The sequence below is a fragment of the Pteropus vampyrus genome, unplaced genomic scaffold (assembly GCF_000151845.1).
Source record: "Pteropus vampyrus isolate Shadow unplaced genomic scaffold, Pvam_2.0 Scaffold45, whole genome shotgun sequence".
Lineage (NCBI taxonomy): Eukaryota > Metazoa > Chordata > Mammalia > Chiroptera > Pteropodidae > Pteropus > Pteropus vampyrus.
Window position 1 is genome coordinate 6,140,888 of NW_011888826.1, and position 13,521 is coordinate 6,154,408.

Consider the following 13,521-nt stretch of genomic DNA (forward strand, 5'->3'; position numbering starts at 1 on the left):
ATAAATAAATAAATAAATAAATAAATAAAATTAAAATTTAAGTGAACTTTTCTGAAATTGAAAAAAAAATGGACCTACATAGTGAAAGAATCTAGCACATACTTGACAATATTGAGTCAGCATAAGGAAATTGCTGGACTTTAAGAACAAACAATTGAACAAACAAAAAACGCCTTTAGGCAACTAATTAGAAACAGGAAGGTTCTTAATTTTAAAAAAATTCTATTATCATCAGCCTGTTCAACATCAATACTTTAAGTCAGAAGAAAATTTAAAATATTTTAAATATTCAATGAAGAAAAATATGAGCCAAGGGATATTTTTAAAAAACACTTGTTTTTGATTTTTAACCCAGAAAAAATGAACTGGTACTAACATGTAGGAATTCAGATAATATTGTCCCTATGATTGGATTGATTCATGAAGAATTAACTAGAGAAAAGCTTTAGAAACCAAAACGAGTAAAGAAACACTGTAAGGATTAGTGATGAGCATTAAACATATAGTTACTGGTAGATTTAAGGACAAATGAGGATTTAAATAGAGTGTAGTATATAATGACTTTATGAACTTGAAAACCATATATATATTATAAGCGTAAAAATGGGGTTGAAATGGGGAGAGCTGTCTGTTTGCAGACTATTTTCATGTAATGTATTGCACTTGTTATTCTCTGCATTTTGATTTAATGTGGGACAAAACATGAGTAATAATCATACCCTGTACCCTTAAAAACTAGAATTTTTGATATAGAGGTAATGTAGAAATAAAGGATGTTAAGTAAACAGTTTGAAATCCTGTGCTGACTGTGAATTTGATATAGCAGGCTGAATAAATGTATTTCCTAACTCTGTTCACTGAAAAAGTCTAGAAACAGTGACCAACTTATCAACTCAATAGCAATGAGCATCACTACACCCGATTCTGGAAGCTATTAAAGTATCAACCACCACCAAGGTTATGCAAAGGACTCAGGAGCCATCTTGAAGAAATTCAATCTGCTCAAAAATAGGAGAAGAAAGGACAATAACTCAAATAGGTTAATAGCTATCAAATGTTTAAATCCCTGAATTCATAGTGATTCTAAAAAATACCAACTGATTACCTCCAGAGGATAACAGATAACGAATTATCTTGAAAAGTGGCAGTTAGGAGGAAATAATCAAGTACTTTTTACCACATTTCCTATATTAATTTTGGAAGTATCATCTTTTAAAATTATTCTAGTCAGTAAATTAAAGTAAAAGAATAAAATTAGAATACTATAAATTTGAAACCTCCAGTGAATTATTGAATCTAGGTATTTAGCAGCAATGACTGCTAATATTACAAGAATAGAGATAATTAGACATCAAGGGCCTCCTGATGAAAAAGGACAAAATTACCCATACTCTTGCCAAAGTCACCAATCTGAGTGTGATCAGGCATTTGGATCCAGCTGCCAACTGGCAGCAAAGAGAGAGGACAGAGGGTCATGATGAGTTATGCCATTAGAACTTACTAGACTGAGAAGAAACTCCATAGGTGAGTAGACCTGTCTTTTCAAGAGAAACTTTTTAGAGAAAATAAGAGTAGAGGGAGAATCTGATGATTAATAAAGTTCAGTATAACATGGCAAATTAAAAGAGATGGCCAAGTCTAGACTAAAATGTCTGGAGATGCACACTTGGGTGCTAAATCTACCCAGATTTGGTTACGATAAAAGTCAGGATAATAATTAATTTGAGGGAAAGAGAGGCAATAACTTATGATGTGATAGGTTCCATGGAGAGCTTCTTGGGTAGTTGACAAAATGCTATTTTTTAAGCTGAGTGGTTCATTATTCTACACAGTTGTGGTTCTCGTAACCTCTACTTCAATATGAAGATATTTTAAAATATCTTTACAATATGAAGATTTATTTTAAAAACCTTCTGGATCTGGCTGAGCATCACTACACCCGATCTACACATCATTCCACCCTGTCTCTCCTACTGAACATCATTCCACCCTGTCTCTCCTACTGAACAGACCATATAAAACAACAACCTGAAGACTCTCAAGGGCAAATGATAGCAGACAGTCTAAGAAGAGAAATCAGAAATCGAAGGAAAACTTATAAGGTGGTGAGTTCTTGTTTTGTTTTGTTTTGTTTTGTTTTGTTTTGTTTTGTTTTGTTTTGTTTTAATTTCGTCCATGTATCTTGCCTGAAATTCTAGGGCAGCTTGAATCTAAGAACTGGGAATTTAATACAGATAAGAAAACCTCCAAGATGTCTCTCTTCCTGGGCAGAGAACCGTGAAGGAAGGCCATACAAAGCGGAATATGAGGGTAGATCACCACTTCTTTCATTCTTGTTTTACAAAACCAGCTTTGCTTCGAGCGAGTCCAAGTTAGGAGGCTACACCCCTTTGGTGGTGGCAGTGGAAACGACAGACTTGCAGGCACCTAATTTTCAGACAAAAAAAAATTTTACTTTGAACAGAATAACTGGGAAAGGGGCTCCTGTACTTCAAACGTGTAGTTTTTTTCTCTTTTCTCACATTGATTAGCCCCAAACAGATCCAATCATGAAAAGTGTAAGATGATGCAGGGAGGCTAAAACACAGCATCCAAACCAGAAAACCAGGAAAAGGAGCATCTGAGGTCCAGAAAGTGTGGAGGAAGTCAGGCATAGAGGGAAGTGAAGAAAGATATTCTTTAAGTCTGTGTGTGAACTCTCAAGCTTCTCCCCAAGCTATGTATGTGCAGAACTAATCCACATTAACATAGCAAAGGCTTTGAGAACAAACAACAGCATATACTTTAGCCCAGGTTTTATACTGGCCCCTGGATTACACACCAAACAGCACTTCAAAGGCTTGAAAACTAAACTGACATTAGAACTATAGCTCACACAGAAAGTGACTTTTGGTCTGAAACTAACTGGATTCATTGCGTGTTAAACAAAGAAAGCTAACATTCTCTGAAGGATTGTACCAGGAACTAGACTCTCATGATATATTGAAAATACTCAGGATACAATCCAAAATTACCCAGCATACAAATAACCAGTGGAAGGGAAAAGGTACTCAACTCTAAAGAGAAAAGATAACCAACAGATGCCAACTCTGAAATGACTAAGATGTTGGACATATCACACAGTCTTTAATGTAGTTACCTTATCCATGTTCCATGAAGGGTAGACATTGATCAGGTCTAAAGAAACATTTAGGTCATAATCTATGAATAAGGTCCAAGGCAGCCTCAGAATTAATTTGTCATCAAGGAGTGACATCAACAAAAATGGCAAAGTAAGCAGTTCCAAAAGCCGATCCCTCCACACAAACATACAAAAATCAAGCAATACCTGTCAGTATCAACTCTGTCAGAACTCTGAAGTGAAAGACTTACAGCAACCAAGTGAATGATGAATCAAAAGAGGTAACATAAAAAGGATAAAAAAGTTTTGTGGCATTATTATTTGTCCTTGCCCCACTTTCCCTCCAGCTCAGTGATGGTCTTGAAGACAGGAACCTGCATTACCAGTGTGGGACCCTGCTCCCTGGTTCCAGAGGGAGCAGATTATTTGCAAAGAATTGTATTTTCTGTTCTAAATTGTTTGGGATGACCTGAAGGATTGACTCAAGGGCTTGTCTTTGTTTCACCTGAGAACTCACCCATGGCAGAAAAGCAACAGGCATTCCCTAAAACATTTTAAGCAAGCAAACAACCAACAGCTGCCTTGGACAAAAGATTATGGTTGAAGCACACAATAGGTCAAAAGCCTGGGTAGAAGAACTGGAGAGAAAGTTTCTTTGGGAAACAAAAGTATTTAAAAACTACTGTGTATTCTGGCAAATTTAGAAGTCAAGAACATGCCTAGGGCAGTAAGCACACTCAGGAGAGACCTGAGAAGACTTTCAACTTTTACCTCTGGCTTATCTCTAGGTTTGGTGCAGACAGAAAGTCAAGGTTAAGGCAGAGCTGCAAACAGGATGGCTATGTTGAAAGAGTACCTTCAACACAGAGACAATCTGCAAAAAATAGGAAAGGTTTCTTTCCCTCTCAAGTATGCTCCCCACCTTGGAATTATAGATAGTGATCATCTATCTAAAAATTAAAAGGCTTGAGACTTTTAAGAAAAATTCTTACATTTCATCCACTTACATCCTTTTATTGTTGAGCACTTTCAGATGTTCAAATTCTATTTAGGAGCTCAAGTAGTTTGACTGAAGAGACAGTGATTTCAAGGACAGAGAACTTCCTTGGAGATTCATATTATGGGTCTCCATTTACCTTCAGCAAAGGGAAGAAGTTTCCAGACACGGGTTTTTTATATTACTGTGCCATAAATTTCTATGACCATCAGTGATGGAAAAGATGAAAGTAAATTTAGGTAAAGTGCTCAGATTAAAAGTGGTAATTGTCCTATTTTACTGACTATAGTCCAATCTGGAGAACTGTTTGCCTTCAGATTCACCTTTTAAGAAGGAGATACATAAAGTGTTCAAGAGATTATAACTACATAACTAGGGCCATGAAAGATTATGGAAACCATCTAATATGTGGGATATTTAAAAATTATATCAGTTTGGGAAATTTAGGCAATTATTGGTAACTATTCAAATATTTCCACAGTTAAGTTAAATCAAGAACAAACTTATGCTTTGTTTTGTTTATAAAATAAGTAGACATTTACAGTGTTCTAATTTACAGAGAGGTAAGTTTCAATTCAGTTATAACAATTAGAATTCTGGGGTTAAAAAAAGAAAGAAAATTTTAAAAAAAGAATCTTCTGCTTTCATGAAAAAAGTTTCTCATTCATTCATCAAACATTTATTCGCTCAGTACATACAATGTACTAAGCACTATACTAGATGCAATGGATTCAGTGGTGATAAAGTCAGTGCCAACTATTCTTATTCATAAGTGCTAAAGGTACTTAGGTGTTTTAAACCAGAATTTCAGGTACACAGAAAGCCTACTTAAATTTTACCAAAAGTGTGTCTCTGTGTGTGTGGGTATGCGTGCGCGTGTGCATGTGTGTATGTGTAACTATACATATATTTTGGAGAGGAGGCAAAGAAGCCATACCTCTTATCAGATTCTTACAAAGCATCAATAATTTAGGTGGGTTTTCCAGGTTTCCTTCTAACTTTAACATTTTGAGTTTAATATCATGAAATATCACAGCCAATATTCCACTATCCTCCCCCTTACCACTTTCTAAAAATAGTCTAAGATACTGATATTCAATTTTTACTTTAATCCTAAGGATAGAATGCATTCATTTGAATTGTGACAATGTCATTGATTGACATGGTAAATTAACCAGTCACAGCTTGAAAAGGACTGCAAGAGATATTTTCCTGTATTTCTATGTACATGAAATGTTAAAATTAGACAAGCCTTCAAGGTAATGCTGAGCAGGGGGTTACTGCCCATCTGTATATTTGAATTAAAAAACATATATGTTTAAATGCATGTGGGCACATATGTGCATGTGTATAAATCTATAAGAATGCATTTTGCAATATAAAAATTTCAGCCTAAAACATAAAGGAATAAAAAATTTGCAATTCAAAGACCACTATGTCTAGAAAATCAAAATTTGTAGGGTTATCTCCCTGGAAAGCAAGGGTATAAAAGGAAAGATAATTGCATTGCAATTCAAGTTCCAAAGCACAAAACTCTATCTAGAAAATCACAGTCATCATGTGCATGAATAAAAATTTGCTATTGCTTGGAGACTGTGATTAAAAAAATAAAGTAATATCAGGGAGAATATTGAAGCTGACAGTCCAAATGCAGGAAAAAGTTAACTGATTCTTCTAACCTCTTAGGAGATAGCATCAAGGTTGAAAAAGTGTTCCTTCGGTTACTTTTCCTAGAGAAAATAGAAAAGGGAAAGATTCTGGGGGAATATATCTTTAAGGAAGCCATGGAAAAAAGCACTGGCCGATGTCTCTTGGGTCTAAAACCAATCAAGTCTGGCTTAATAAGAAACAGGCTTTAGAAAAATGTAATATTCTATCCACATTTTTTTTGGCCAAGAGACATCTGTGTTTTTGCTATGAACAAATGCTTTTGTTATTTTAATCTAATAAGAGAAGTGGTAGAAAAGTGAGGATGCCTAGAAAAGGAAGGGCATGATCCTGATATATATGTTGCTATCGGACCATCATCATCTAATTTGCAAAGATTTAAGTAACTAGAGAGAGAAGGGAACATAACCCTGAGGTGTATTTATAGGAAAATGAAGGGTTTAAAGTTATCTCCTAATGTTCCTCTTGTGGGCTCACATTGACTCCACAGATTTTTGAAAAGTAAACATAGAAGCGAATTGAGGAGAAGCACCCTACAATGGTATAAAACTTATGACAAAAACCAATAAAATAATGTAGTATGAAAACACTAATAATGTAAATGAAAGAGATGGCATTACAAATTACTGGGGAAAAGATGAGTAATTTTATAATAGTTGCAGGAGAAAATGGTTTACCTACACAAGACTTTACAGCCCAACAAAGAGATTATAAAGACACACTGGCATGCCACTGCCATGTTTTGTATGGAATAAGATAAAAAGGAGTCTACGAGTGGTGGTTAAATCAATAGGCATCAGGCTAATTCGCGGTATGACGATGGACAAGGTGCCTAAATTTTCTGAGACTCTTTTCCCTCTTCTGCAACAAGATGATGATGTGTGTGCTTCGATCCTGTTTCACGAAGTATTTTCCCAGATAAACTTCACAGTGTATAAGAATAAACCAGCTGTATGGGGATTGGAAAATGTAAAAATGCAAAAATTGCAAAAATCTGTGTTCCGTTCCAGGCTTAACATATCAGAATCTTTGAGTGCGGATTAGGCTGATCCTAAGAAACTTCATTCTAACAAATCTGACCACAGGTAATTCTTATGCACATCAAGGTATGAGAACCACTAATACAGTTACAACACCTGGCGCCCCTTTCATATATACTTTTTTAGAGTTACAAATCTTATTTTTAATCCTTACAGAGTGGCCAGTCCTTTTCAAAGTGAAAGCAGAGACCATTTAAATAGCTGTGCAGGCTCAGTTCTTCTTATTGTATTATATTCTCTTTAGTAATATATGTTATTATCCAATGTCCATCAGAGACAGAATATATTTGATTGTGGGCAGTTGATCATTTTAGCAATGGGTGAGTGTCCAACAGGGACCAGTTTGGTATTGAGGATATGAAGAATTGTTTTATAAAAAAGTCTTACTGACACAAGGGAAATTTAATCTTGGTGGGACATTTATCAATCTGTTAACTCTTCAGTCAGTTTGAATTCAGTCAGTAAAATGCAGAGACAAAATTTGTTATATTCTTTGTATACTTTCTTTTCATGGAGAGAGGTATTATCAGACCAGAGGTTTACTTTTCTCTTACTTAATCATTATCATATCAACAAACATTTGCTGCTGTGTTTCATTGCTAAACTTGATTTTATTTTATAGTTTACAAAAATCACTATTATACATTGCCCAATTTTTAAATATTTTTATAGGTGACCAATAAAGATTTGTCCCTTTCTTCTCATCCTTAGAAATCACATGCCAGTTCAATTCTTCCTAATTCTCAATTGGATTATTGTAGTCATTCTATTACTAAATTCTGCCAATCTTATTTATGTTTCAGAACAGACACATCTTGCTAAAGTACTTCTTTGTTCAACTACCTTCAAAGATATTACCAAATTATATGTAACCTCCTCATCTGGAATACAAAACTCTCCAGAATCATTTCCCCAAATACTTGCCTAGTTATCTTTGAGAAGTAGACTTCTAGAAAGCAAGGAGTGGCTTCCGTGGCTAACTGAGGTAAAAGGAGGACTTATGGGAAGTTGAGCCTAAAGGGTGGTTGATGCTTGAGGAAGTTAGTATGGCCTCAAAAAGGGGCTCCAGTCTAGTGATTTGCTTCTCTTTCCTGTCATCTCATAACCAGCTTTGTACTTGTGGAAAAGCCCTTTAACCAAGTGGCACATGCATTTCTTTGCCTTTAAAATGTAAGTAAATATGCCAGATCCCAAACTCCTCAAATGGATTGTTAACAAGACAAATAATACCATTATTTTAAAAGTGCTCTGTAGCAAAAGATACTGAATTTAACACATTCTAGAGTCCCCTAATACATGTAATCTGCAAATATTTTCTTCCAGTCTACAGCTTGTCTTTTCACACTCCTAATGGGTCTTTCACAGAGCAAAATTTTCCATTGTGACAAGGTCCAATTTATCATTTTTTTCCTTTTATAAACTGTATTTTTGTTGTCATGTCTAGGAATTCTTTGTCTAGCCCTAACTCTGAGATTTTCTCCAATTGCTTTTTTCTATGAGATTTATAATTTTACATCTAAATCTAAGTTATCATTCATATTTGAGTGGTGTACCTTGAGTTAATTATTGTATAAAATATGAGTTTCAGGTTTAGGTTCATATTTTTTTGAACTGTAAATGTCCAGTGACTTCGCCACCATTTATTCAAAAGTGTACCATTCCTCTGTTGAGTTTCCTTGTGATTTTATTAAAAAATCAGTTGTCTGGGATTCTATTTCTGGGTCATTTATTCTGTTGACTCGATCTATGTGTCAATACTCCTCCACTCTGTGTAAGCCGCAATTTCAAGTGCAGTGATTTCTTCCAGTTTTCTTTTTCAAATTTGTTTTAGCTGCTCCAGTTCTTTTGCCTTTCTATATATATTGTAGAATAATCTTTTTTATATCTACAAAAACCTTGCTTGGATTATGATAGACATTGTGTTAAACTTGTATATCAATTATGGAAAGATCAACATTTTTACCATACTGTCTTCTAATCTATGAACATGGTATGTATCTCTAATTTTCTTTTAGTTCTTTTATGTGTAGAAATCAGCACACAAATTTTGTCTATGTTTTGTTAGATTCACACTTAAGTATTTCATTTTTGTGCAGTTGTGAACAGTATTTTTTCAGTGTTCATGTGTTCATTGATAGTATATAAAACCACGATTGATTTGTATATGTTGATCTTATGCACTATGACCTTGCTGAACTCACTTATTAGTTCAAGAAAAATTTTTGTTCATTCTTGGAGATTTTTTCATGTCCCATAGACAGTCATGTCATCTGTAAATAAGAATAGTCTTATTTCTTATTTCCAATATATGTCTTTTTTCCCACCCTTATTGCATGCAATGGCTAAAATTCCAGTATTATGTTAAATAAGAGTAATCAGAGTGGACATATTTGGGTTGTTTTTAGTCTTAGAGAAAAAGCATTTAGTCTTTCATTATTAAGTATGGTGTGAGCCATAAGTTTTACAGATACAGTTTGTCAAGTTTAGGTAGTTTTCTTCTATTTCTAACTTACAGAGAGTTTTTGGTTTGGGGATTTCATCAAATTTTTTTCTGCATCAATTAATACAATTGTATAATTTTTTTTCTTTAGATTGTTAAGGTAGTAGATTACATTGATTTTCAAATGTTGAGTCAATCTGCATAAATGAAATATATCTTACTTGATCGCTGTCCAAAATTTTTATGCAATGTTGGGATTCTGTTTGGTAATATTTTGTTGGGAATTTTTACATCTAAATTCACAAGCAATATTAATCTGCAGTGTTCTTTTTTTGTAGTCTTTGGTTATAGTGTCCAAGGTTATAGGTACCAAGGTTATAGTGTCCTCATAAAATGAGCCAGAAAATATTGCCTCCTCTTCTATTATCTGGAAGAGATTGTATAGAATTTATCTTAATTCTTCTTTAAATGTTTGGCGGAATTCTCCAGTGAAGCTGCTTGGAACTGTGGATTCTGGGGAGACATTTTTAATTTTACAAATTCAATTTTTTATGATTAGAGCAATTCAGGTTATCTATTCATTTTAACTAAGCTTTGGTAGTTTGTGGGTTTAAGAAATTGGTCAATTTCTTTTAAGTTGTTGAATTTATGAGAATAAAATTGTTCATATTATTCACTTGCTAACCTTTTAATGGTTATAGGACCTGTATTAATTATCTCTGTTTCACTCTTGATTTTAATGATGTATACCTTGTCTCTCTTTACCTTTGCCAAGGTTACTAGAGGCTTATCAATTTTATTAAATTTTTTTTCAAAAAAACAGCTTTTGGTCTCATCAATTCTATTGTTTTGCTGTTTCCAATTCCCCTGATGTAGCATCATCCCACAATTCTTGGTATATTAATTTTCATTTAGTTCTGTGTATTTTTTACTTTCTTTGAGATTTCCATAGCTTGTTTAGAAATGTTAGTTAATTTCCATCTGTTGTACTTCCTGCTGTATTTCTATAATTGATTTCTACTTTGATTTCATTATGGTTGATGAACACACTATACCTGATTTTAAACATTTTTAATGTGTTGAGATTTGCTTATGACCCACAATATGGTCTATCTTGGTGCATGCTTGACTGGCACTTGAAAAAAAGTTTATTTTCCTATAATTGAGAAGAATTTCTAAAGATAGTTATGGATTCTGTGGGTTGACATTTTTGCTCAATTCATGTATATGTTTGCTAATTTTCCGTCTTGCAATTCTAACAGTGTATCTCAGAAATTTTCAACATTATGTTAACTGATACTCAATCCTACTTAATTCCTCTGTTTCAGTAGGCAGCCACACTACTTAGGCTTAGTGTATAGGTTCTAACAGCCCTCTCTAGCTCTATGATGTCATCATTGTGGGCAGGGCAGATCTTCTGCTGTTAGCAAAAGTGGGGTTGCATTTGGATGAGCCCTCATAGATTCGGTTTGGCTACTCTTTTGAGTAGATTGGGCCATTACTGCCTCACCAAGTCTCTACTGGGCTTCCACTTTCCTGATCACTTGGCCAGAGGGATAAAGCCATTCTTGTGTTCTTCCTTTCTTTTTTCTGTCTATGTCTATTGGTTACAGGTTGTGAGGCTCTCCTTAGTACAGCACATATGGGGGATAAAAACAAAGACCATGTATCTCAACACAGTTCTGCACTTTCTAAGGTCCCAAGCCAGTCTAACTTTCTCTTTCCACATTTCATACTTCTTTTGTAATTGTATAGCAAATTAATCAAGAGATTTTAATTGTATTTAAAGGGGGTATCTGGGAAAAGTAGTTTATGTCATTTCTTTCCTTGTATTTATTCTTTATTCTCAATAACAGCAGTATAAATAACATAATTTCTCTTTCTCTGTTTTAATATCTGTGCTCCAGATATCAATTCCAAATATGATTGACAAGTTCAGGACTTTGAATATTTAGAATAACAAAAGGGTTTTGGAAAAAGCAAATACTCCTGTAAAATATTTTAGATGAAATAAGTATGCATCATAATATGAAATTTAACTATACAAAACATAACCAAGCAAATACCCCTGTAAAAATATTTTAGGTGAATTGACTACAATTCTTATATAAATTTTATCTATATAAGAACATAACTAAGCCAACATTTTAAATGCATCTCACATATAAGTACATATGTGCATATACTTTGTTTTTCAATTATAATCTGTGAGAAGAGGTACTTCAGTGAAGAATACGATGCAATGAATTTCTACAGTTAGAATTCTTAATACTATTAATTACTGATTTTAGAAGCTTTAACTAGGCATCGTGCTTTATAATAATTCACTTCTTCAATATAAGATTGAAATTTGTCATTTGGCTTTTTGGAGGATTTCTCGAGTCAACCAGAAACAAAAAACATTTTGTGCACCACTAGAATTTGAGTTTCGAAGTTTTAAATGGAACATGAAAAATACTTATATTCACACTATTCTTCCCTCGCCCATAAGCCATCTTCGTATAATTCACCTTGCTTTATAATCATAATAATTTAATCATTTGTTTATTAAACAAATATTTATTGAATACTTATTTTTACCCGACACTGAGCTGAGCACAGTAATAGCAGAAGTGAAATAGTCACAGTGAAAAATGGACATGAGCGTTGCTCTTATCTTCACTAGCAAACACTTAGAAAGGGTGATCTATGCTTTCTCTGCGGACCAGTAATTCACCCCTGCACCCCTTAGGATTAAACTTTTCTCTCAACACATTACAAATCGAAGGTCATCAAAAATTTCTTAACCTCAAAATCCCACTCTGCATCCATCTTTTTATTTTTTAAAATTCTCACTTTCTTGAACCAGCCCAATACTAAACTTATCCTAATTATTTGACCACTTTCAACCTCTTTCAATGACCCTGTTTTTCTAAAACAACTCAAGAATATGCCATATTTGTCTTTAAATTTCCTCTCACATAACTACCCAATATATGACTCAGTCTTAATGATTTTTTTATAGCTCTAGATAAATATTTTCAACTATCTAAGAGACATTAACATCTGGGATTCTTCAAAGCCTTATCAAGCTCCTAAACAAATCATTCTCACATAACAAACCCTGCTTTTAGAGTCCTGATGATGCCAGAGAGTCCTCAAAATACAGATAAAAGTGCAGCTACATGGCTTAATAATATTGTCCAAAGTGAATGGGTATTGTGAACTGAGATTAAGGACAATAACAGAATCCTGAAAATAACTGATAATTAAGAGACCAGCAAAAGGAGAAAACGCTGCAAAGGAAGAACTCCACAGGAAAAGGAGAGGTAGTATGAACGGCAGCCTGAGCACACTAAGACAGACATTCACTCGCATTTATAAAGTATTCTTTAAATGCTGTGTATTGACTAAACTAAACTTTCTTTTCTTTTAGTCAATATGACTATGAAAATCATGCAAATTATTTATGCTATGAATGATTAGAGCATTTATCTATAAATACTTAATTTTTAATGATTAATAGTCTGACCTCCCAAACAGATTGTAAATTTCTTAGAACATAACTATGTGTTATATTTATGTGTAGGTAACTGTGTGTAATTGTGTGTGTTTTGTGTTAACTGAGGCAGTGATGGGCTGAGAAACACACAGAGGGTGCTCAATATAAAAAATGTGTCTTTCTGGACCTGAAGTGTCCATTAAAAATAATCTCCCTTGATAACTCACAGGTCCAGATTTTTCTTCTCATGGAGCTGGAGCTTAATTCTACTTTACTTACTTGAGTTAGTTACTTAAAACTTAGATATTATCTTAAAATTGTCAAGTCTACCTGAGACACATAAAGAGGCAAATACAAATCCTTTCTGGGCACAGACCTCATATAATACCCACAGAAAAATCTAATGAGTATAAGTTCATAACCATAATAGTAAAATCCCTTTGGAAAAAGCCAGAATACACAAGAGTTGGTCATTTTTAAAGAATAGCAAAACTGAAACCCCAAACTAGAAAATGGAAATATAACATACATAATATCAAATAAGCATGTTTTATATGCTTAAGGAAATAAGAGTCAGCATAAAAAACATAGGATAAGAACAAGATACTATTTTTAATAAGGTGCATTTGAACATCTGGAAAAAATTATAATTTTTAAATTAAATTTTTAATGGTTTGGTTAGACACTATATTAGAATTAGAAGTATTTTAAAAAAGAGTTAGTGAACAGAAAAATAACACTGAAAAGCTCTCCCAGATAGTGCAGAAAGGGAAA